Raw genomic sequence first — 25,430 nt, 5'->3', positions numbered from 1 at the left:
CTTCCTCCTGTCTCTCATCAGTAGCCATGAGCAAGCCCATGTCTGCCCTGTCAACATATGGTTTCAGTCAGTTGACATGAAGCACCCTGTGGGGGCTTCTGGGAGCTCCAAGGTCAACCAAATAGGTGACTTCTCCCTTCTGTTCAACAATAGTGTGGGGTCCACTCCACTTGTCTTGGAGAGCTGCTGGGGCCACAGGCTACAACACCCACACTTTCGGTCCTGGCTGGTAAACAGTCAGCACAGCCTTTTGGTCATGCCAGGCCTTTTGCAATTCCTGACTAGCCTCAAGGTTTTTAGATGCCTTTTTCATGTACTCGGCCACCCTGGAGCGGAGACCAAGTACATAGTCCACAATGTCTTGTTTGGGAGGTTTGAGAGGTAAATCCCATCCCTCCTTCACCAGACAAAGGGGTCCTCTTACAGGGTGCCCAATCAGAAGTTCAAAAGGGCTGTAGCCAACCCCCTTCTGTGGGACCTCTCTGTAAGCAAACAAAAGGCAGGGCAGCAGGATGTCCCATCGCCGCCTGAGCTTTTCAGGGAGACCCTTAATCATACCATTTAAGGGCTTGTTGAATCTCTCAACTAGAACATTGCACTGTGGATGATAGGGTGTGGTGAACTTGTAGATCACTCCACACTCCTTCCACATTGCAGTCAGGTATCGAGACATAAAGTCTCCACCTCTGTCTGAGACAACCTCCTTCGGAAAGCCCACTCTTGAGAAAACTCCCAAGAGGGCTCTTGTCACAACAGGTGCTGTTGTGGTCCTAAGGGGAATGGATTCTGGGTATCTGGTTGCATGATCCACTACCACCAGAATAAATCTGTGCCCAGAAGCTATTTGGGGATACATTGGTCCAACAATGTCAATCCCTACACGTTCACAGGGAACCCCCACCACAAGTAGTGGTATAAGGGGGGCCTTTGTGGAGCCGCCTGATTTGCCACTGGCTTGGCAGGTGACACAGGAGCGACAAAACTCCTTGGTATCCTCTGACAAATGAGGCCAGTGAAAGTGAGGGACATGACTGTCCCAAGTCTTATTCTGTCCAAGATGTCCTGCAAGGGGAATATTATGGGCTAGTGTGAGAAGGAAGCCCCTGAATACCAAAGGTATGACCAACCTCCTGGAAGCTCCAGGCTTGTGGTCTCTAGCCTCTGAATACAGGTGCCCATCATCCCAGTAAACCTTGTGGGTCCCTCTAGCATTCCCTGCAGCCTCAGCAGCAGCTTGCTGTCTGAGGGGTTCAAGAGAAGGGCAGTCCAACTGTGCCTGCCTCAGATCTGCCCTGGAGGGTCCCCCTGTTCCAAGAAACTCATTCATATCAGGCTCAAGCTCTTCTATGACAGTGTCCTCCTGGGTCTCACAATCAACTTTCTCAGAAGGCTGATCCTCTTCCTGAGGCAAGGGGGAAGGCACTGCCTTAACCCTACTGCTTCTCCTCCTGGTAGGCAACTGCTCCATTGTTCCTGAATCCAGTGCCTGTTCAGTGTTGCAATTTATGACCTCTGACCTAGTCACAGCAAGGACATGGGCTGATATCCCTAACATTTCTGCATGGGTCCTATACTCCACTTCAGCCCAAGCTGAAGTCTCCACGTCATTTCCAAGCAAACATTCTACAGGGAGGTCTGAGCTAACCACAACCTTTTTGAGGCCAGTTGCTCCTCCGCAGGAGAAATTAACAATTGCCATACTGTGAGTGGTCGTGACATTGCTAGCATTGGTCACTAGGTAATTTTCACCTAGTATGATCTGTCCAGGGTCCACAAAGCCAGGCGTCACCATTGTGACACTAGCACATGTGTCCCTGTAGGCCTGACCCACTTTGTCATTAATTAACGGAGTTTGTCTGTACTTGCAAAAGTTATTGGGACTCACAGTAGAGGACAGAATTGTGTACCCATCACAGATCAAAACAGCTTGAGTTGGTATTCTGACTAGGCCAGAATCCATCTCAGTTCCCAGGGTTAACCCTACTACATCCTTCTGTTGAGAACCACCACTTGGAGCTGAACTAGGGGAAACAGTTACCTTAGGGGCAATGGTGGCTGAAGCTGCCTCCTTCTTAGTGCAATCACTGGTCCATGCAGTATTTACTTTACAAAACTTGCACCATGGTTTCTTTGGGCCTTCTTTCTTCTTAGATTGTTGGGAACCCCCACCTTTAGAAGCTTTTTGGGGACCTTGAGAAGACTTCTGGTCTTTTGCTTTCTCCCCACCCTTTTGGTCTTGCTTCTTCTGATCACCACCTTGGTTCTGTACCTTCTGCATCACCCTGGTTCTGACCCATTTGTCTGCCGTCTTTCCCAATTCTTGGGGAGAGGTCAGATCAGAGTCAACCAAGTGCTGATGCAATAACTGGTTTTGACAGTTGTTAAGAATGTGTTCTCTCATAATAAGGTTATACAATCCTGTATAGTCATTTACTTTACTGCCCAGCAACCAGCCTTCCAGAGCCTTAGTATGTATGTATGTATGTATTTGAGCTTGTAAAGCGCACTGCTACCCGTCCGTAGGTTTCCTGGCGCTGTATAACTCTGGGGAACCCGTCCTGGCTTTCCCTGTGGGATGGTCCCTCCTGGGAGTCCCCAAGGTGGAGCCAGGCATCCCCGGAGTTGATGGGGCCGTTGTGGAGATTAGGCAAGCTAATGCCCAGAGTTGCCAAGTGGAACCCCTGATTAGAGTAAGCACCGAAGCGAGAATTATCGAGTCCGCTGACCCAAGTCCACGACCCTGCCGCGTCGGGAATTGAACCCTGGTCCCGGGCCGACTTCTGCTCCCGGGTCTGCCGCCTCTAACCAGTGAGCCACACTACTCCACATAGCGCAATCTACAAAACAGTCCAGTCTTGAGTCTGTGTCTTTTGGGTATCCCTGAACAGCAACCTGTACTGCTCTGTGGTTAGGCCAAACCCATCTATCAAAGCACTCTATAGGACATAGTAGTTGTCAGCATCCTCTTCTCGTACAGTGAGGAGCTTGTCTCTTCCTTTGTCTGCAAAGGAGAGCCACAGATTGCTGTCCACTGACTTTGGGGTACCTGCTGTACTTTGCAAGCCCTCTCCAAAGCAGTTATCCATTTGTGGATGTCATCCCCAATATGATAAGGAGGGACAATCTTTTTCAGGTTTCTATGGTCATGAGACCTTTCCCTACCACTAGGGTTGTTGCTGCCACCAGTGGGCTGTAGCCCACACAATTTCTACTCTCTTTCAAGAGCTAGGGTCTCTTTTGCAAGGACAATTTCTTGCCTCTTGATCCTTAGCTTGACCTCTTTCATTTTAGCTTTGTGCTATCTCCTCTGAGGGGAAGTCATCCTCCTCTGAGCAGGGGCACTGGACCTTACTGGGGAATCAGAATGATCAGAACCACTGGAAAGTGATCTGCGCCTTCTGTTTCCACTATTAGGCCTATTTGGAAGGTTAGAGGGGGGCCTACCTTGGCCCTCTCCACCTCCAGATAGCCCTGAGTTGCCCAGGTCAGGTTCATCAACCTCATCCTGTTCAGCATCCACTTCATCATCAGAGACCACTGGATCCTCCCCAGTTGTATTCTCTTCTGCTGAGGGATGGCCCCCCTCTCTACTACCTTCGCTACCTGGGTCTGTTGCATTATGTGCATCATGAGCCACTAAGATATCTACCAGGTGGTTAAAGGTTGGACTCTGTCCTTGTCTCAGTCTTCTGACCACACACAAGCTTCTCACTTCCCGAAAAGAGAATGTGTCATACTTAGAAGGCAGCCTTAGGTTGTCTTCTGGCAGAGGCCGACTAGGCCCTGCTTCCAAGGACATTGCTAGTGAGGTGTGGTGTGTGCACCTACCTACACTACTTGTTTTCCTACTCTCTAGGAGTTGTAGTCAAGGTGTGCTAAGCCCTTACCACCAGAACTACTAAGTTCAGTAGAACTTATGTATATATAAGACTTGATTTATATGTACCTACAGGCACCTTGATATGATCTTTCAGATGATATCTCGAGATTATTTGGTAAAACCATTGCAAGCTCTTATCCCAACCGCTGCACAACAATGTGAGAAGTTAGCCTGGCATATGATGTCCACTAGTTCTAGTGGGCACCTTGCACCAGTCTAATCGACCCTTATTGATGGTCGTTGTAAAGTCAACCTTATAGAAAGCTATCCTAGTGGTAGCATGAACCAGCAGTCTTCAGGCTAAGATTTCAGTAGGCGAGTTAAGCAAGTTGTTTTACCAATTATAATCCCTTGAGTACCAAATGAAAGGACACCACACAAGGTATATATCAAATATATATGTATTTATTCTAAACACAACCCTTCTGCACTCTTTATGGTCAGAGGTAAAAATACAATACAAGTCACACAGTTAATATACGATAAGTGGCACAGTATACGTTATGCCCTAGGGGCCTCACAAACCATATACTAAGAAAGTGGTATAAGAACCACGAGAGAATTAGAAAGCAGGCCTGGGGCTGTGGAATCACTGGGGCTACTCTAATCAACCAAAGGTTAGGAAGTCGGAGGCCCACGGAAGACGCGTGCAGTGTCTAAACACAGGCGCGGGTTACCGTTGACTTTCTATGGAACTCGTAAAAGTTACAAATATACAATTTAAGGAAACTTCCGGATGGACTAGGATGGAACCCTTTTAAACTAGGACACTTCGAGAGTCAAGACCGACGGGAGCACCGAAGTACTTGTGTTATCTCACCCAGGGAAGCCGGGTGCATAGGTGTCTTTTCGTGTCGGGTTTCGTCGTCATTTTCTATGGAGAGCTGCAAAGAAGTGCTGCAGGCGACCAGAGGAAAAGTGTCCGGATGGATCCAAGGGTGGATTGAAGATCTGAAGAACATGAAAGCAGAAGGGACAGAGTCTGGGTCACTGGCCAGTGCCCAGGAAGGAACCAGGCGATGTCGGGGGATTTCAGGTGGAGTAGTCTGACTGACTGACTGAAGTGTTTATAAAGCGCTCGAATGCCGCGGCGTCTTGGCGCCATAGTACAGAAGAGCAGATGAGAGCACATTAGGGAAGGGTAAAAAGCCAGGTTTTTAAAGCCTTCCTGAAACTGAGTTTGGACGCTTGTGCACGAAGCGTGGGGGGCAGCGAGTTCCATAATTTTGCAGCTTGATAGGAAAACGATCCCCCCCCCCATCGAACTCTCCTGATTTTAGGCTGACATATTCGGTCCTGGTTGGCTGACCTCAGAGCGCGTGAGGGTGCGTAGCGGGGCAGGAGTTTAGCGAGGTCATCAGGTAAGGACCTGTGGACCAGGCAGAGAGCCTTAAACTGTATTCTGTGTCTGACTGGGAGCCAATGAAGTTCCCGTATAACTTTAGACGTTGGGTGTCGCTTTGGGAGGTTCAACAGGACCCTAGCAGCGGCATTCTGAATTGCCTGCAGTTTGGTCAGTTGTTTTTCTCCTGATCCCAGGTAGAGTGAATTACAATAGTCCACTCGGGACATTACCAGGGCTCCCATTACTGTCTTTTTTAACGTGGACGGGATGTGAGGCAAGATTTTTCTGAGCACCTTGATATTAAAGAAGCAGGCCGACGTCACCTGGTTGATTTGTGCCCTGCAGGATAAATCTTTATCCAGCAGAAAACCAAGATTCCTAACCTTGTCTACTGGGCTGGGACAGGACCCTGCCGAACTTGTCTCTTCAGCCACAAGGTCCAGGAGGCATCGACGATGACCAGGCGCTGGATTTGAGCTGTCCCACAATGGATCTACTTGACTGCGGTGTCAGTATCTGGATTGGTCCCAACATGCCTTGGCAACTGCAACCCATGCAGGATGTCGAGATTGGCACTATTGCAGGCCAGCAAGGTCTGTGGCGCTTCTCCTTTGCAGGGAAGCTGGAGCAAGCCTGGAGCAACCAGGAAAACAAGTTAAATTCAAAGAAAGGTCTTCAGGGGGGGGCTCCCTAGCCCATGGACTAGGAACCAGGAAGACACGTCGAGCTCAAATGCAAAAGCTGGGCCCACGGAAGACTCGCGGAGTGTGGGGGCCTGGGCTTCAATGCAAATGGTGCTCAGGGCTGGGGCTTCAAGTATCCCAAAGCACAACTTCGAGATACCTCGTTGAAGGAGTGCAGCTTGTAAAATGCAGGATGTCCAGGAGTTCTGGTCCCACATCTCTCGTGTCCGCCACGGGTCTCAGCTTTGCTGTGGATGTGGGTCGGGGTCAGTGAAGTCTGGAAGTCCAGTTCCTGTGTCGCAGATTCTTCGGGATCCAGTGGGAGCTTTGAAAATGCAGACCGGCAAAGTTGCTGTTGGTGCCTGTTTGAACAGGGTGGTCACTCCTTGACACAAGGGAGATATCTTCCGTCTTCCAGTCAGAATGGAACGTCGGAGGTCCAGGATATGTCTTTCAAAGATTCGTCCAGGGTAATCAAAAGTCCTAGGGACACAGCTCCAATACTTATACTAAGGATGGGGGCTGGACTACCTGGCTAGGTCCCTCCTTTGGGTGGACCTGAGAAGGGGGTGGTAACACCCCTTTCCCTTTGTCCAGTTTCGCGCCAGAGCTGGGGCTGTGTGCCCCAGCAACTGGTTTGATCCGGGCTATGCATGGAGCACCTTGTGTGCCCCAGGCAGTGTCCGTAAAGCATTCACTGAATGCAGCCTCCCTGCCCAAATACACAAAACCCTGTCTGGGTAGGTGCCGCACCTCCCTGGACAGGAAACCTATTGTCCAGGCCTCCCCTGCCGGAGTTTCGCCCAGCAGCAGGAGGTCAGACTCGTGTCTGTGGCAGTAGCATCCATTTTGTGATGCTGTGGCTCTGTTTAACTTTAACCGGGTAAAGCAGTAACTACATGTCTTCTACCTCTAGAAGGGTGGAATTCTACCCCCACTGCCAGGACTGGTGGGGGGTAGTATTCCAAAGTGTTTTACACCTTACACGACATGTTTTGATATTGACAAACCATAGTTAGCATTAACCGCGAGGATTATAATGCACTTAAGAGTATATGGTATGGCTATATCATAGAACAGCTATAAGGAGATGGTTCCGAAAGCTGCAGAGGGGCTCAGCTCATGCCAGGGCACCCTCTCACATAAAACCAAGCCAGGATTGTCGAGGCCTACCATAGGAGTGGCTTATAGGTGTATATGTGTCTATATGTAAAGGTAGATATAGGGATACTATATATAAGTAAGGGGTGATTACACCACCTTACCCAGGCTGTGTGAACAGACCTGTGGTGTCAGTTTGGAAGGCAAACCAGGGGTGGCACAATACATCCTGCAGCCCCTGGTAGGCCTAAGGTGCACCTATGCCCTGGTTACCTATGGTACACTATACAGGGGCTCACAAGGGTGACCAAGTAACCAATCTGGTATGTACCTAAAGTACATGGTATCAATTTAGAGAGAGAACAGCTGGGCTGTGGGTCTGATTAGCAGGCCCACAGCCACACTAAAAAACGATAGAAATCCAATCAAAACATCACAAAATAGTCATGTTACATGAATCAGGTCAAAAGCAACAGTGCTAAAATCAATTATTATTATTATTGTTTTTTTTGTATAGCGCATAGCTACCCAAGGGCATCCAGCGCTAGCGACTAGACAGAGGACAGTTAAATTGGACTCCTTTTACATACTCTATAGTGAAGCTTAAGTAAATGCATAACAACAGTGAGGGGCTAAAATCAACTGCCATTTTTTATGTGATATACGGTACTGTTTAAGCCCACATGAGACAGCAAAGAACTACCCCAAACTTAAAGTCACAGTAAGGATTGTTGTTTGGGGGCTCGGGTGACATAGGGTCCTGAAAGGCAGTCTTATGCAATCCTGAGGCAGCTGTGGGGACCGTGCTGCCAGGGGTTACAGACCCTCTAGATTGAGGTCACATGCGGGGCAGGGAGCCGGAGCGCGAGTCTTCTGAGCGCTCACTCCTTGCCGTCTGATGCACATTGGTGCATAGAGCAGGAGCGTAATCCTTCTGAACACCCGCCCCTTCCGGTCAGTGAGCACTGGCGTAATGAAAATTCAGGGGGCCTCCCTGCAAGGTATGTAGAGGGGCCCCCTCTGGGCTCAATTAGGAGCTCTCCGGACAGAGTGCAGTGCCGAGGGGACCCCCTGGTGCGTTGGGACCCCCCGCACCGCGTGGGCTGCGGGGGCCTGTGTTACGCCCCTGTCAGTGAGTTGCTGGTCAAGCCAGTGCAGGGAGTGCAAGCATGTTGAGCGCCTGCTCCTTGTGATTTCCAGCCAGATGCACACCCTGATATTACAAGCCTGCACGCGAGTCGGTTGAGCACCCGATCCTCGCTGTAATTTAGAAATGCACACACTGATGTAGGGAGCAGGAGCGCGAGTCGGTTGAGGGTCCACTCCACACTGTGATTTCAAAATGCACGCGCTGGTGTAATATGGGCAAGTCCGTTGAGTGTCTGCTGCTTGGTGTAATTTAAGGAATGCACACGCCGTTGCGTGTTACCAAAGGAGATGAATTTGAAATGCCACTCTGTGAATGCATAGGCCCCCTTTAAATTCAGTCCTGTCTGCCATACCACCCTGGGATGCTTGATTAATATCTTTAGTGGGGTCCGGACCCTGCCCCTTGGAATGCACGTGCCAATTCCATCTCCTCTTATCCATCCCAGGAAGGCCCCTCAGAGTCAGAGGTCTGAAGCTTCCCTTGACCATACCTAGTTTATGGCTGTCCCACAGAATGCACCCCCCAGCCTCCAGTGTGGACTCGAGTCAAACTAATAGGCACACAAAGAGTTTAGAGCAGAGAAATGCCCGCTTGTTTGAAGTGGCAATTCTAAGCTAATAATGACAAATCCAACTTTACCACAAGGGAGGGTTTGCCATTCTGAATTCAATGATAGTAAACAGTATGAGACTGTGCCACTGTAAGCCTAGTGCAGCTTAAAGTTATTTCAGCGATTCCCCAATGTTAATCTATGGGAGGCCCCACAGTAGGGATAATGAATTGAAGTGGTAGTGACTACCATGGCATGTACACACATGGATCCCCCTTCTATCTTTCACATACATATCACCATACCCTTCGTATCCCTTAGGGCCTATCGGGTGCCTTAGCTGCAGTTAAAGAAAGAAGCACAGGCCGTGGCAAGCATCTTTAAATTCCAAGTGAAATTACTGTGAGCTGCACGCTCAGGTCCTGCGTTGGCAGGCCTGAAACAGGTTTGAAGCACAAATTATGTGGGATGTAGAATCCATGCTGCATGCCAACTAGTTTAATTTGCAGTAAAGGCCCTGGGTATATTATACTACTGTACAAGGGACATAGAGGTAAATCGAATAGGTCAATCTGGCATACACAAATTACTTCCATGTTTAGGAAGAGCATATGTGCTTCAGCACTGAATGGCAGTGATAAGGCGCTCAGAGTCCTAAGGCCACCAAAAATATACAGCAAAAAGAGGTAGGTTAAAGTCAAAAAAGTTGTGGGAACACCACCCTAAGTATGACAGGTTTAACAGTGTCCAATGCATTTTACACTCCTCTGAGTTGACTGACTAATCTGACAGCGATCCTTGCCTTACACACTGAATCTGCAACGTCTGGTGCAACATCTGCATGGGCTGATCTGAGCCTTCCTGTGATTCTCCTACAAGTGTGTTTTTCAGTGGTGGCCTCCTTTTTCTCATGAAGCTTGTTACCCGGTACTCCTATGTCCTTCTTTAGTGCAGCCAATAACTTTTTGTGTCTCTCTCTGAGGCTTGTTGTATTCCTCTGTGTCCTGACGATGATCCTAACATTTATAATGGTATTGAAATGTCGTCAACGTTAAAAACACGATCACGTATTTGATTGTATAATATTTTCTTTGATAGGCCGTGCTATTGTTGCCTTGTTGATGCACCTGATGGTCACATTTTATCACTTGAGTCACTTTGAATAGCTCAAAAGAAAGCACTGATCACGTTTGGTTGCACCAACATTCACAGCCCGCTATGGGTTTAAAAAACAATTTCTCACATTTTTGACTAATTAAAATGCCTTTTGGTTCTTTGCATTATAAATACTATTACTAAGGACCTTTAGTTTTTCTTTACTCGTTATGCACTGGCTGTACTTCTTTAGCCATGCACCATGATAGAAATGAGAGAAGAACTACAGAATAGTGCAAGCTTGCTGAAACTTTTATTTTCAGATTCCCAGCAAGCTTCATTGCTGAGAATAAACATCTGAAGGGCCACCATTTAAATCAGAATCTATGCCACAGCCCATATTGTTCAGATTTCTACCACTGCCTTTCCTGCTCAAGGCAGGTACAGGAGTTTGAGAAGGGAGGCTGACAGAACTCTTTCTTCTGCTGCCTTCACACTGCAGAAAGTTCGGATGGGGTCATTGTTAGAATTGGCATCCTTGACGTAGTTTCCCCTGACTTTTTGCCTCTACCACCTGTATTTCTGATGCTGTGCTGGATTTCATATTTGCTGGCTAAGATGCTTTTGGCACTTTGCCACTGCTGATCAGTGTCAAGTGCTCCCTGTATAAATTGTTATTATGATTGGTTATCCATGATTGGAATATTTGATTTACTCATAAGCCCCTAGTAAATCTCACTGAGTGTGCCAGGACCTGTAAATCAAATGCCATTAGTGGGACTGCAGCACTATTTGTGTCACCCATATAGTAGCCCTGCAAAGATGTCTCAGGCCTGCCTCTGCAATTCGTGTACACAGTTTGTTAACTGCCAAAGGTAGGCCCAAGGTACCCTGTGGACAGGGTGCAGTGTATGCGAAAGATAGGAATGCAATACTATGATAAACAATGATAAACATCTCGCTATCTCAAGGCTCTGTCCCCCCAAGCTGGAAGAGTGCAGTAGTCAAGGCACTCCTAAAAAAACCTCATTTGGACCCCGCCGACATGGCGAACTACCGGCCAATCTCACTCCTCCCATGCGTCAGCAAAATGGCCGAGAAACTGGTCAATGGGCAACTGTCACAGTTCCTTGAATCAAACAACCTTCTGCGGCAGTCACAAACTGGATTCCGCCCGGGCCACGGCACAGATACCGCCCTTCTCGCTGTCATCGAGGAGGCAAGGTGCATCCTGGATTCAGGAGGGTCAGTGGCAGTGATCCTCCTGGACCTCAGCGCAGCCTTCGACACGGTGAACCACCGTGTCCTACTCCATCGGCTGGCCGTGGCAGGGCTCGCAGGTTCGGCGCTCACATGGATAGAATCCTTCCTTTCAGGGCGCTCGTTCCAGGTATGGGATGGCAACTCCCACTCTGCCTCCCTCCCCCTTGCGAGCGGAGTCCCCCAGGGGTCATCCCTAAGCCCCACTTTATTCAACGCCTACATGGCCCCCCTCGAGGATGTCGTCGCCCCCTTCGGGATTAAGATAGTGAGCTATGCGGACGACACGCAATTGGTCGTCTCACTCTCACATCTGGACAATCACCCAGACAATCTGCCGAACTGCCTCCAACAAATTCACCACTGGATGTGCGAGTCATCGCTCAAGCTAAACGGATCAAAGACAGAAGTCATGCTTTTGGGCAAGCAATGGACCACCATCCCCTCTTCCGTCTGGCCAGACGTCTTCGGGGAAGTACCCACCCCGAAACAAGTAATTAAGACCCTAGGAGTCTGGCTGGAACCCGAGCTGTCTCTGAAAACCCAAGCAACCAAAACAGCAGGCACCTGTTTTGGTCTCATGCGCTCCATCCGCAGGATCCTCCCACTACTTCCGCCCCTATCTAGGAAACTCTTGGTCCAAGGCCTGATCCTTGCGCGGCTAGACTACAGTAACACGGTCTATCTAGGAGCTCCTGAAGCCACTATGGCTAGACTTCAGCGTACGCAAAACGCAGCTGCCCGGCTCCTTATGAATCTCCCTTCCAGAGTCTCAGCCAGACCAGCGATCAAGGCCCTCCACTGGCTTCCAATACGACAAAGGGTAGAATTCAAGGCCCTGTGCACCGCACACAAACTTATCAACGGTCTCGGCCCTGCTATCCTGAGAAACCTGGTTACCCCCTACAAGGCCCCCAGATCCCTACGCTCGAACAATGAGCGTCTGGCCAACGTCCCCAGATACAGGAAGGCACGCACCGGCGGTAGACGCTTTTCTGTAAAAGCATCCTCAGGATGGAACTCACTTCCTCGCCCCCTGAGGCAGGAACCCAGCCATCTCCTTTTCCGGAAAAAATTGAAAACGCTGCTGTTCCCAAAATAAAGTCCCCTCTCTCCTCTGGCCTCCACAAATGCTACAGCGCGGGGATGCCTCCGGGTCACCAGGCGCTCTATAAATCGCTAAATAAATAATAAATAATAAATACTGCCAATTTGGTTATCATTGTTGTGATGCTATCTGTTCCCATAGGATTGAATAGGGAGTTTACTTATAACATCTTCTACAAAGAGATTTACTGTATAAAAATAAGGGCCCAGACCCCAGACTTTTAGATCATCCCTGGAATTCAAGAGGACCTTTTTCCAAGGAGAAGAGCTGGAGAAACTGAGGAGGTGGGGTTGGCCTGTAGTTCCTGTTTCTGCCAAGGAAAGGAGACATACTTTGCTGTGTGCTGTTGTCCCCTTCTTGAAGGAGATCTCCAAGGTCCTGTGTGGGCTGGCCTCCTGTAGGAGATCTCCAAGGGCCTGTGTGTGCTGGCCTCCTGTTCTGAAGTCTCAGAGACACAAACACCTCACCCCCAGCTCCCCTGAACTCTGCTGCTGTGAGTTCTGACCTGCCACGAGGTGCCTGTGCTTTTATTGGATCTCTGGATTATTGTTGAAAGTGTTTGGGAGCTGGAAGAGAGAAGGAACTTGAAGAACTACAAAAATGACGCATTGCACTTCCTGCGGTTGTTTTTCTGATGCATCTCCACGGCACGAGGAGAATTTCCACGCATTGCCGTGCGGCTACAGAAACCGACTCGGCGCCTGGCACTGCTGCAATAATCGACGCATCCAGACAAAGAACAGAGAGGCAACAATCTACAGTACAGTACATATATTAAGTAATTTTCAGGAGAATGTTCATCTATGTTCACACAAAAGAAAGAGTAATGATCCTTCAAGTGATTCTTCAATTTTTATTTCAATCTTCAAACATGATCTTGACAAAGATGACAGCCAACGCGTTTCGCCCAGATCGGGCTTCCTCAGGGCTGTAAATATAACCGTACAATAATCAAGATATGGAACAGCTAATTTTTTTATATATATAAAAAAAACATGTCATTGCTTCACCATTGTGAGACTAATAACATTAACTATTACACTAGTGTACTGAAGTTATATGTATATACATGTATATACGTGCTCTAATAACATACATATCCAGTATATTGAAGGACCAAGAAAAGAAGGAAAAAAGGGGTGTCTAAAGACCTTGCATTAACACATAATACAAACAATGGAAGGGAGATATATTGCATAACATAAAACCGGTGAAATTCACTCACAATATATACAAAACTGGATAATTCGCCTATATAGCATGAAAAGGTCATGTTTAGTCAATCAGGCTTTTACATTCATAAACATTAATCCATAATATCTAATGTTAACATAACTGACATAGAATAAGATAAAACTTGACAATAGAAAGAAATAAAGATCACAGGATAAGAGAAGAGTCCAATACGAATAAAGAAGCCAGAAGAAATAGTTGAAGTGAGAAATGATGAGAAAAGAGGAGGAAGATACAAACAACGAAAAGAACCGAAAAACCATCAGCTACAACCACGAAAGAAAAAATATATAATATACAAAAAATGTCCATACCGAATGGGCCACACAAAATAAATAAACACCCAGACGTTTAATCTGTGATAGATTAGTGTGCCTGACGGATGACATGTCAGGAGCCTAAGTTCTGGATCCAATATCTCACAGAAGGAAAAGAAACCATTACCAAAATATACAGACTCACCAAGATGATTTTATGAGTATCAAAGAAACTTCAGTATGATGTCACCATGTGGACAGGCCTAATTCTTGGATATTGTATTAGAAACTGTAAAATAAAACAAAGAATAGCACATTAATTATGCATCCACCAATCAAGTCAGAAAGTGCCGACCAACCCTATACTATGAAGGTAATAAATTATTCTACCTGTCTATGAATAAAAACGATCCACGGGTTTTCTATTCAGTGATGGATGCCAGTAAGCCTTATGAATGAACACGGCACTGATGCATTAAAAGTTTTTTCTTTACAAATCGATTTTTCTGTTTAGAAACATTTAATAAAAGGTAAGTTTTAGTCCACCATACAGAGATCATCATCAGATAAGTTGTACGATTAAGAACAGTTATAAAACGAACACTAGATCTTTTTACATCAATGCACTGGCAAGTACCTCCAATTTATATAGTGGTCAGGTCAGAACGGGTAATACCGGATTTCCGGGTGGACACTATAATAGGTGTCACTGGATGAAAAGGCTGTAAAGAAAAACACGCAGAATAAATTTATCGGATAGGTAGGGCTGGATAATTATGGCAAATTGCTAGATAATTATATCTGCATTATTTTTAAAATGTATATGAAGAAACCGCTAGAAAATTAGTTCAAGAAGAAACGTAAAACAACATAAGAAGACATACCCGCACAATTGTCTCTACAGTGGAAAACCAATCATGTAACACACAATATACTAGTGCAATCGCAAATGACAAAAATTCTAGGGAGAGAAGCAGGGCGATTGATATCCTGTACCGTCGTGCATGCCCCCAAGTCACTCTTAGTAACTGTACAACTGGGTTTAAATAGAACACCGTTCAAGAACGGACCCGGGAGTGTCATAGGATCAATAACGGCTCACTCATTAGTTGTGAGCAAAATTAAATGAACCGTAAGCTAGAGAAAATCATAAATAGTCATTTCAATTATGACTGACAAGCGAACATCGTACAAACCATCCAATGTTACTTACAGTTAAATCTCAAGGCAGGAAGCGGCCATCCAGCACCCGGTTGAGAGTCTTCGTGAAGGTAGGTCAGGTAAAAAAACAGCGCGAAAAGAGAGATCAACATGCCGGTCCTATATATACTACAACCAATAAGTGCAAAGTACCAATTAACTGGGGGCGGAGATTAGTATTCAAAATACTCGAAAGTTACGTTGAATTTTGTCAGTTAGTCCCAAAAAAATTAAAACATACACCTTTTGAATTGTGCACTATAGAGCCAGAAAAGAAAACATTCCTTTGACGAGGACGAGCTGTCGTATTTATCCAGTTTAAAAATAGTTTTTGTTAAAAAGATATTGTTTTAGTTAAAAACAAATCAGAAATTTAACGGCCCGCAGAAGTCTCGAACTCATAAGTGACCCAACCATGGAAGTATGGCACCGAGTGTCTCACGCTACCGGGACAATACACTTAATCATTCGTTTTTCAACCCTTTCTCAACCCTCAAGTTGTTACAATCAGTTAACTGCCCATGACGTGTTGATAAACAAAAACCCACCCCAATATCATTCAAAGGGTGGTTTAGAGACAGACACCTTCATCAAATATACCTAAAAATCACACTGCAAGACTACGGCCCATGTGTCCTTATATTAATTACCATGTCCAGAATTGTACCACGTACAGCAGTCTCGAACTTGTTGTTATTATGACTAGAGGCACACTCGACCGAGTGTGTTACACCACCAGTCCACACATTTTTTGAATTGTGGTTTGCCCCCTCTCAGTTCCACATTGAGTATTTCAATTATGAAAACTCAAAGAACGTTTAGCAAGAATGTTCCGAATACTAACATGAATGCCACGGCACACAAAGTCAGGATCATAATAAGAGGATCAATAGCAGTCAAGAAAGATAAAAAAAGGGGGGGAAAGGCAGGAGAAACTAGAGAAGAATTGTTAGAGAAAGAAAACCATGTCTCTAAGTACACATTTTTCATATAAGTTTGTAAATACGTTCAGTTGTATGGCAAAAAAGACTTTAGTATTATACATAAATATATAGCCATAAGACAGGTGATGCAAACAGGATGTATTCCACAAAAGAGAGATTATATTGATGCAACTATGTATCACGATTTCTATACCAGACATGGTGATGTATTTAGAGAGTATCAATATCCACTCATTGATATCAGACAATAAGGAGAAAAATTTAAATACCAATCTGGGCAGTCGGTTATAAAAAAAAGTGCATCTCATTATCAGAGTTTAGGCCAGCTACAGTAGCTCACAATTTGCAGATCCAGGTTGCCTCTAGTTGACGTAAGCGCAACAATCTATTGCCGCCTCGTCTGTCTAAAGGTACATGATCAATTGCATGAAATTTGAAGTCGCTCTTGGGTATTGTAGATGGACAAATATGTGACCCTAATGCATTGGTACTGTCATTATTCTGGACAGCCCGACGATGTTCCTGTATGCGGACTCTGAGTTGACGCACAGTACTTCCCACATATATTTTCCCACAATTGCATAGTACTACATATACTACATATGTGGATTGACAATTCAAGAAGAAGTTTATGTTATGGATATAGGCGCTGTTATATGAAAACCTGAAGGTTTTGTTCATGCCCATATGACATATACTACAATCTCCACAAACATGGAAGCCTCTCGATTGACTCAGCCAGGTCCTTTTATTAACAGTTTTGGTAGCTGTATAACTGGGACATAAGGCTTCTCGCAACATGCCTGATCTCCTGTATGTTATTCCTGGTTTTTCACCCAACAGTGATCCCACTCCTGGGTTTACATCTGACTAGATAATCGACGCATCGAGGGGTCACGGCTGAAGAAAACTGATGCAGCGCCGCTTGCCGCTGCATCGATTACCTATGCATCCTGTATTTCCACGCATCGTACCTGTGCGACAAGATTTCCAGACGCATCAACTGCGGACCATAACCATCACGAAGATACGATGCATCACTTCCCCCTACAGACCGGATTTGACGCTTCACTTCTCCTTCGTGCAGCAGAACTGTCGCATCGCCTCCCCAAGGTCTCAGGAACTGATGCATCTCTTTATTTTCAACACTTCTTCAATCTGCAGATGTTTGCCCTTGTGAATTTTGACGCAACTACAGATACTTTGTGTAAAAGTCACACATCCATAGTTTTCTATGGTACAAGTTCTTGAAACCTTTTGAAAGTCATATTTTTAATTGTGTATGTTGGATTTTTGTTGTCTTGGTCTTGTTTAGTTTAGATAAAGATAATGTATTTTTCTAAAGTGGTGTGGTGTCCTTTTGTGGTTTTTCACTATGTTGCTGTGAGTGGTGCTACAAATACTTTACACATTGCCTTTGGGATAAGCCTGTCTGCTCGTACCAAGCTACCAAGGGGGTGAGCAGGGGTTATCTAAAGTGTGTATCCCCCTTACCCTGACTAGAAGCAAGGGTCCCTATTTGGACAAAGGTACCTACCTCTGCCAACTAGATAACCCCATTTCCAACAGTCATTAAAATAAATAAATCCATGTGGCTGTGGACTATCAGCTCTATTGATTACTGATTCCTAAGTGCCAGTGATGCCCACAATCAACCATCAGCACTAATTAAACATTACCCAGCACCCAGAGCTTGTCCCTTCCAATAGGGCACATCCCTACTCTGTCAATACTGTGTAAGAAGAAATCAGGCTGTGTTGCTTGCTACCTCTTGTGGCCGATGCCCTCTCTCTCACTCATATTGGTTGTCTTCAATGTTTAAGCTGAAGGAGTCCAGCTGTTGTGAGCACTCTCACATGATCTGTGGAATGGTTCTCAGGCAGAAGAGTTCTTCACATGATGCTCTCGAGCCGAGCACCTTCCCGGCTACATTACCAGTGCAGGGGCAGCTGACGCAAGGAGAGTCTGTGTCAACAGGCTGTTAATCAGACACCAGTGTCAAAAGTAATTTCACTGTGTCTATGAACAAGCCTGCGTTAACAACTACATTTTGCATGTAAACATCCACAGTGTGCCAGTGGGCTAATCCACCATCTGATGGGCAGACCATTTAACCAATGCATAAAGTGACTTAAAGAATCCAATTGCTGAATGGGTTTAACCGAGGGTCACTTACAGCATTTTCTATGTAGCATGGTGCATGGTGTTGTGAGTTGTGTAGTTGTGTGGTGTGTGTAGTGGTGCTTTGAGGTTTTGCCAGAAATTTAAAACTGTAGTTAGTGAAGCCTAAAAAGAGGCAGAGCATGATAGAATATACTATTAAGCACAAAAAGGCGGCTGCTCAGGATCTGCAGCTCGCCTCAGGCAGAAAGAAAAGGAAAGGAAAGGAAAATACAAATTAGCCTGGGAAATGTGTGCAACCTGCTGCACAAACTCAGTCAGAGTTGCTTGTAATACTATTGTCTCACAAGTCACAGAAGAGATACTCCAGTTTAGTGTGGTGCACTATGTTTACTATGGATATTTAGCACTGCACTGTGGGATCTGTAGCCCTTCGGCAATGGAGTAAGAGGTCATAATGGGGTTTAGAATGAACTTAGGTGATGGTTTTCTGGCTGGTGTTTCCAAGTGCATGGGTTCTAGGAGAGACAGAGAAAGACACTGCAGTAAGGATGTAGTACTAGGGTCACTAACAGTCCACTTGAGTTCTGTGAATTTAATTCTTGGTCAAAGATAAGGAGTAACCCAGCTGCTCCAGCCAGGCGTAGCCAACATTCTCTAACTGTCCCCTCGCTCCTCACACCTTTAGAATCCTAGCTTGCATCAAGAGAATGTACTGATGTTACAGTGCTCTCATCCTGGCTGAGACCCAGCTAAACACAGTATGACACATCTCCAGCCGCGGTCAGTAGGGGAGTACCTGCCGGGGCGGTGACGTGGGGAGGGGGAGGGGCAGGGTGGGGGTTAGTAAGGTATGGATAATGGAGGTTTGCAGGTAAGTAAACATTTAAATAAATCAAACAAATTTCGTTGTGCGCACTGCATTGCATTTGGGGATGCAGGTACTCCCCTACCGACCGCGGCTGCACATCTCTTTCCTTTACAGCTGGCAAATGGAACAAACTACTGATATGATTAATAAGTATATAAAATCCAATGCAATGATATTGTTTAAAGAATGCCTATAAATCACTGTCCCACAATATTCTACAGTGGATAATATTCATGACTAAATATAAGCATTTGTGGGAGGAGTTACGGGTTAAGGCAGGGTTTAGTTCGGGTTTAGGAAGAGGCAGACACTCAGGAGTAAGCTGTTTGCTATTCACAAACTACCCTTCTATAGTTACTATGGCCACAAATGGTTTAGGTTGAACATATTGTAGGTCTCAGTAGAGAATTCTGCTTTTGGTACTGGTCCCTTTCACCAGCCTGATCCTATGTTTGGCTATTTCGTACACATAGCCTTGTCTCGGATAGCTGTTGTTTGGAAACTGTTTATTGTTGTTGTTGTTGTTCACCTTTTGGCTAATTCTCAGTTCCTGGCCTCAGTCTGTTCTGGGCATGAGGGGTGAGGTGCCTCTTCAAGGTCTACAGCATTGTGTGTCTTCATGTGCCTGTTTTTTGTTTCTGACTTGGTGGCTTAGGTATTGCCTTTGGCTTGCCTGCTTCATGGTTCTCTGGTCAGACTCTTACTCTTAATTGAGCTTTTAGTTCAGGTGGCCAGGTCTATGGGCAATGGTTCCCTTTGATTGCTGATTGCTCCCTCCTTTCCTGTCTCCTGATGTGGTGTTTGTGGTGTGGTGTTGGTGTGACTGGGGGTGCAGGAGCTAAGGGGTTTCTGTTTCATCTCTCCTCCGGTTTCGCTGCTAACAAAAGTTTGGTCACTTGTTGGCCTCATCATGCCCATAGATCTTTATGCAAGTCCCCTTTGGGCCCTCTTGCTGCTGGGGGTCGAGTTGGTCCTGGGATTTTTGGTGGGGTTCATGCTGGGCTTTGAGGTTGGCACTGGCTGTCTTGTTTCACCAAGTTTTGGCTCCTCCCTCCCTTTGATTTTTGCTTAACGTTTGGCTTGTGGTTGTTCATATTTTGGCTTGTAGGTGCTTGCTCATGGAATTCCAGGGTTCATCTGGTGAGCTGTTGTTTTTGTTATGGTGTCCTGCCATTTTCTAGTTGGTCTGCTGTAGCATTCCCTGTGGCTGAGATGAATGCCATGTTGTAGTGCTTTTTAATTTCTTCTTGTTGAATGCCCTGCCTGTATTTTCTGTGCAGCCTCTTGTCCTGAGTCGTGTCGGCATTTACTGGCTTCATTGGGATAGTTTCTCATTTACATTGGTGTGGGTCTTTGCCTGCTGTGAGTAAGGTTTGTGACTTGGTGTGGGTTTTGTCTCTGGTCAAAATGCATTTCTTCTGGCCTACTTTGGACCTATACTTTGTTTTCAATTTTTGTGCTGTGGTTTCCCTGAGGGGCCTTTCATCTTGGTTTCTCTGCTTTTTGTGGCCGCTTACCACTTGGAAGCCTAGAGTGTTCCTTGTTATGTAACTTCCCGGTTCGTTTCTGTCTTTTGGTTGGTCTTGCCTTGGTTCTGCCTTTTGGAATTTTCTTATTCTGTGGTCTGGGTATTGCCTGCTTGGTGCCTTGCAGTATGCCTGAGGGCACTGCTGCCTCCTTGTGCAGTTTTCCTCTTGGTCAGTTTGTCTTTCTTGGGTCCTTCTCAGGTCTTGTTAGCGGGGGTTTGGGATCCTGGGTTGTGGCTTGTGCATGTTTCCATGTGGCCTTCTTCAGTCCATTACGCTGTAAACATTGTCACTTGTGGCCTCTTCCTTGTTGTTAGACCCAGGAACCCTGGTTGGCCAAGGTAGGTACCTTCGGCCAAATAGGGACCCGCATTACAATGTCAGGGAAAGGAAGGTCACCTTGTGAGATTGCCCCGCTCACCCCTTGATAGCTTGATACAAGCAGCCAGGCTTATCTTCAAGGAAAATAGACTCCACACAAGTTTTATAAAAATTAGTATACACTTTATATAAAAAGATATACGATAAGACCACACAATATAAATCCAACTTATGCGTATTTGTAATATTTCTCCTGGTCGGTTGTTAGGCCAGCCAGCCCTTGTAAGTTCTGGCGATATAAATGTGCACTTCTAAATATTCTACTGCAATCTTCTCCCTGCCTCCTGGCAGGTCACTCCACGCACCGCGCAGCTCCACCTGCTCGGCGCCAGTGCTCCCAGCCAGCTCCTGCCAGGGTTCGAAGCCCTCTTAGGCTCTGCCCATCGTTGGTTTTTTTGGTTCCTCTTAGTGATTGTTATTGTTTGGCTGTGTATATTTTGTGCCACTTTCTACTGTACTATTGTTTTTTGGCCCCCACTGTCCCCCTGCCCCCTGCTCTCTCTCGCCACCACCTCCCATCCCTTGTTCCCGCCGCTGCGTCCCCTGTGGCCCCACCCCTCATCCCCCATTGGACACCCCGATCCCGCCTCCCAGCTCCACCCCCTCCCACCTCTCCATTTATGGCAGCTGGGCGTAGCGGGCGTGCCGGCACGCCTAAGGCAAGACCGTCTGCGCCCATCCGAGCCTGGCCCGCGCCCAGCGCCAGAACCCCTGGCCCCGCGAACGCCTCGACGCCCGACTCCGCTACGATGCCAGCACCTTCCACGCACTCAACCCTAGACGAAAACACACCTGCTTCCGGGCCTCCGCGAAGCGCACCCATGGACCCTTCTCCTGCCGGAACTGCAGCTTCACCAACATCCGGCCAACCAAACCTCCAACAAAAGAACCCAACTACCTCAGATGCATCCTCGTCAACACCCGCTCCGCCCGCAAACACGCCATCGAACTCTGGGACCTTCTCGACTCTACCTCCCCAGGCGTTGCCTTCCTGACGGAGACCTGGCTGAACCCCACCTCAGCTCCCGACATCGCCAAAGCCATTCCGGAAGACTACAAGATCACCCGCAGGGACCGTACCAACGGCACCGGAGGAGGAATCACCATAGTCCACAGAAACACCCTCAGAGTCTCGACCAACACCGACGACCCCTTCAACACCACCGAACACATGCACTTCCAGATCCACACCGACCCAAATTCCACACTCAGACTAACCCTCGTCTACAGACCCCCCGGACCCCGACCAGAGTTCAGCGACTCCATCGCCGACTTCATCAGCATACGCGCCCTCGCCCCCACAGACTACATCCTCCTCGGGGACCTGAACTTTCACCTAGAGAACAACAACGACACCAACTCCACCACCCTGATCGCCAACCTCGCCAACCTCGGACTTAGACAGCTTGTGACAACAGCAACCCACGCCGCCGGCCACACGCTGGACCCCATCTTCACTGCAAGCCCCCACGTCTCCTTCAGCCACACCACCGAACCCCACTGGACTGACCACCACTGCATCCACTTCACCTTTAGGAAACCGACCACACACTACCGCACCCAACAAATGCCCCAACGCTGCTGGAGCAAGATCACAGAACACCAGCTAACCAACACCCTCGCCCAGAACCCACCTGCCGACTCCGCCAACCCAAACACCGCCACCCGCAACCTTAGACAGTGGATCGACGACTGCGCCAACACCCTCGCTCCGCTCAAGACACCCTCCAACAACCACACCAGCAAGAAAGCCACCTGGTTCACCAAAGACCTCCAGGCCCCCAAACGAACCTGCTGAAAACTGGAGAAGAACTGGCTCAGTGAACGAACACTGGACAACTACACAGCCCACAAGGATGCCACCCGCAGACACCATCAACTCATCAGAACCGCCAAGAGGGCCTCCTTCAAAATCACCTGGATAACAACGCACACAACAGCAAAGAACTCTTCAACATAGTGAAGGAACTCTCCAACCCCAGCTCCGATACCAATGCCATTCCGCCTTCGCAAGACCTGTGTGATTCCACTGGCCACCTTCTTCCACCGCAAGATCACCGACATCCAGGACAGCTTCAACGCCATGATCACCCTGACAACCACCGCCCCCACGACCACCACCTGCACCAACCGCCTGCTCTCCTAGACCAACGTCAATGACGAGGAAACCAGCGAGACCATGAACACCATCCACTCCGGATCACCACTGGCCCATGCCCCCACCACATCTTCAACAAAGCCAGCACAGCCATCGCACCCCATCTTCGGAAAACAATCAACACCTCCTTCGAGACAGCAACCTTCCCAGAAAGCTGGAAGCATACCGAGTTCAACGCCTTACTCAAGAAACCCAAGGCGGACCCCAAGGACCTCAAGAACTTCCGACCCATCTCCCTGCTCCCATTCCCGGCAAAGGTCACCGAGAAAATCGTCAACAAACAACTGACCCGCTTCCTCAAGGCTAACCACATCCTGGACCCGTCCCAGTCCGGGTTCCCCAGAAACCACAGCACCGAGACCGCCCTCATTGCAGCCACGGACGACATCAGGACCCTGCTTGACAATGGAGAAACAGCGGCCCTCATCCTCCCGGACCTGTCAGCGAACTTCGACACGGTCTGCCACCACACACTACGCACACGCCTACCCGACGCCGGGATCCAAGAGTAGGCCCTGGACTGAACAACATCCTTCCTCTCCGGGAGAACTCAGCGTGTTCGCCTCCCCCTTCCGCTCCACGGCCACCAAAATCATCTGCGACGTACCCCACAGCTCTTCCCTCAGCCTGACGCTGTTGAACATCTACATGGCACCCCTCGCCCACGTCGCACGACAGCACAACCTCAACATCATCTCCTATGCCGACAACACCCAGCTGATCTTTTCCCTCACCAAAGACCCTCACACCGCCTAGACCAACCTCCACGAAGGAATGAAGGCCGTCGCCGAATGGATGAGAAACAGCAGACTGAAGCTGAACTCGGACAAGACGGAGGTCCTCATCCTCGACTCCACCCCCTCAGCCTGGGATGACTCCTGGTGGCCTGCAACCCTAGGAACAGCCCCGACACCCACCGACCACGCACACAACCTAGGGGTCATCCTCGACTCCACCCTCTCCATGACCAAACTGGTCAACGCCGTCTCCTCATCCTGCTTCAACACCCTCCGAATGCTCCGCAGGTTCTTCATGTGGATCCCCACCGAGACAAGAAGAACAGTCACCCAGGCCCTCATCACCAGCAGGCTGGACTACGGAAACTCAATACAAAAGTGGGAACCACCTGTGGACAATGTTTAACGGGGTCCAGTGTACCTGTCCAGAAAACCAAATCGCAAGAGAGTACAAAGTTCCCTCGGGGGAAAGACAAGAGGTATGTGTGTGTTGTTGGGAGTAGAGAGGAGGCAGGGAACAGGATGTTCCCTTATTGGAACTAGAAGACCTCACACACCCAGTGACCTAGGTGTCATGCTTCATCATTGGTCTCCTGCTCCTCGTCAGACTGGCGCTGCAATGTCCGACGGGCGCCATAGGCGCTCTTTGTTGGAGTTCTTTTGTTCCAGCCAATGGTTGAGTGCGTGTGAGGGGTCTGGTGGAAGTGTAGTCGTGAGGGAGTGGTGATATTAAAAGAAGGTGAGTCAGTCCACAAGGGTCTTTATTAACGTGGCTGACTCCCTTAGTTAAAAGGGGTGGGAGGGGAGATAGGGACTGTGAGAGGCACAGTGGGCTAACTCAACCCTCTAAATAGGTCGACATGTTTCTTGCCCAACTGGCAATTCTTCAGGACCTCGGTGCATGGTACTACACAGTGAAAAAACACAATAAAATGAAGGAGAGAGATACAACCTCACTGGGTCAATCAGGGGGCAGACCAAGTGGTCCTGCTCTAGCTGGGAGACCTAAAAGAAATGTATAGAAATGAGCCAGGTATGTAGACAGTGGCATTATCTCAACAACAATAGGTCACCATAGTACTCCTTAAAACACACATACACAGTACATTTAAAAAGAGGGATGTATCAAGGGATACACTTGATGGCAACTCAAAGTAGTATGTCCATGGTTATATCAATATAGTGTAACAAAAATAAGAACACTTATCAATGGGGGAAGAAGATGTCAGAAGGTAATGAATGAATGGGCTAGTTCTTACCCTATGAGTATCATTAGTGGGCCCCACAGTCTGTTCCCGTGGGGCTGCTCAATAGGGTAAGGTACCTGTAAGACATTTTTTTTTTTAACCATACCTCTTTCCCTTCCAGGATGTGCCAGGTTCGCTCCAACCCCCCTCCCGGGACCCATGGTGCGAGTAGCGCCCTATTTTAAAGTGAGATATCAGTTTGAGATACCATCTTGAGGGGCACTGACCTTTTGGTCCATTGATCCCTTCATAAGGAGTACACAGATTGTGTTTTTAACCCCTTTTAGATTTATTCTTGTAAATAGACACCTTTAGCACTTCACTTCCCAGAGTTACCCGCTATCATCCTCTAGGGGCTATTCGGATGGTGTTAATAATCAGTGTTTACTTTGGGAACACCACATATGCCACTTATTATGGAGCACTACTGACTAAACAGTAAGGCTGATATTAATACATTTGTATGTTTGTCTTCTGTTTGTCTATGTCTTTTCACGTTACAGGTGCTGTAACACTCCAAAACCTGGAGTATTTTTGGAATGAGCAACTCGCTCTTCTTTTTTAAGCACTTTTTCACCTTTTT

General features: G+C 47.5%; 1 protein-coding gene across 1 annotated transcript in view; it reads left to right on the top strand.

Moving 5' to 3' along the window:
• LOC144773425 (glutamate carboxypeptidase 2-like) overlaps window positions 1-25,430 on the top strand; it is a 508,326-nt gene that overhangs the window by 100,240 nt on the left and 382,656 nt on the right. The gene's annotated exons all lie outside the window — the stretch shown is intronic.

Source organism: Lissotriton helveticus, chromosome 8, assembly GCF_964261635.1.
Source record: "Lissotriton helveticus chromosome 8, aLisHel1.1, whole genome shotgun sequence".
NCBI classification, from domain to species: domain Eukaryota; kingdom Metazoa; phylum Chordata; class Amphibia; order Caudata; family Salamandridae; genus Lissotriton; species Lissotriton helveticus.
The sequence above is the reverse complement of the archived record's forward strand: the minus strand, read 5'-3'. Positions and strand labels throughout refer to the sequence as shown.